The following is a 1515-nucleotide window of genomic DNA, read 5'->3' as shown; positions in this document are numbered from 1 at the left end:
GCCCGGCCAATCAGTCTCATTTTTAAGGTGAAATGTCTATGCCCAGAACCCCAAACCTCTGCTTGTTCACTTGCCCATCCTTAATCATGGTGAGAGCACTTCAGGGAGGATTCAGGACTGACTTGTCTTATGACTGACTCTCCCTTAACAGTCCTGAAGCAGAGGTGCAGAGATTCAGAGGCTGGCAGCTTGCCTTCGGTCGCACAGCCTGTGGGTGGCAGAGCTGAGATTCCCCCACCTTGGGCCCCAGTGCCAACACTTGCTGTTGTACCATGCCACCTCCCTGCCCCCTGAGACTGGGCCTGAGGAAGCCACAGGCCCCTCCCATGTTGGGGAGACTGGTTGTGGCAGGTCTCAGGCCAGGCTAGAGAGAAAGTGAAGGGGAACTACAGGGGGCCGCTCTGCACTGGGCTTTGAGGGGCCCATGAGCTGGGTTTGATCCTCCCTCCAGGAGGGACTGTTGGGGTGTGTTTGGCCCTGAGGAGCAGGAAGCTGCTGAATCCTGCTCAAATGAAAAGATATTTGCTAAGCCAGGCACAGTGGCTCACACCTGTAATCCCAACACTTTGGGAGGCAGAGGCAGGCGGATCACTTGAGGTCAGGAGGTCGAGGCCAACATGGTGAAATCTTGTCTCCACTAAAAATACAAAACTTAGTTGGGTGTGGTGGCAGATGCCTGTAATCTCAGCTACTCAGGAGGCTGAGGCAGGAGAATCACTTGAACCCCGGAGGTGGAGGTTGCCGTGAGCCGAGATCACACCACTACACTCCAGCCTGGGCAACAGAGTGAGACTCCAAAAAAAAAAAAAAAAGGAGATTTGCTGAAAAGACCCAGCCCATCAAACTCAGGGGCAGTCAAGGGAGGTAGTGAAATGGAAGTTGGAGCTCAGAGCTCCTTCACCTCCCCTGCCCTCAGGCCTTCTCTGCCTCCTTCCCATCAGTCAGCTTCTTCTGGGCATGGTCCTGGCAGAGATTTGTCTCCCTTCCAGTTCAAACTCCCTCTTACTTTCTCAGCTTGTGTCCCACGCCACTGAGTCTCTGAGACACTGGGTCAGATGTCTAGTCTGGCACAATTGGCAGGAATCCCGAGAAACAGTGTGGGTGAGGGGACAGTCATGTTGGGTGCATGGCCCCATAACAAGGTAAGAGTCTGACCAACAGAGGCCCTCCATCTGGGACTGGGAGGCAGGTCTATGTCAGGCCTGTATTTAGATCTCTAATGGCTCCAGACAAGCCCCTTCCGCTCACTAAACCTGTTTCCTAACACAGCTGTGGGATGGTGCTTTGGTTTACATAGCATGCGATCCCATCATAGATCACACATAGGGAAACTGAGGCCCCAGGAGTGATCTGTCTAGGCACATGCATCGACAAGAGGAGAGGCCCGTCCCACAGCCTTGCAGCACGGTTGCCAGAAATCGATTCTCTGCCCCCACCTCCCCATCCCCTAAAGCCTCTCTCCATCACCTGCTTCCCACAGAAGCAGCCTTTGGAGCCTGGGCCTCCAAAGGGCAC

This window comes from Colobus angolensis, unplaced genomic scaffold (assembly GCF_000951035.1).
Source record: "Colobus angolensis palliatus isolate OR3802 unplaced genomic scaffold, Cang.pa_1.0 Scaffold565, whole genome shotgun sequence".
Lineage (NCBI taxonomy): Eukaryota > Metazoa > Chordata > Mammalia > Primates > Cercopithecidae > Colobus > Colobus angolensis.
This window is presented reverse-complemented; position numbering follows the sequence as displayed.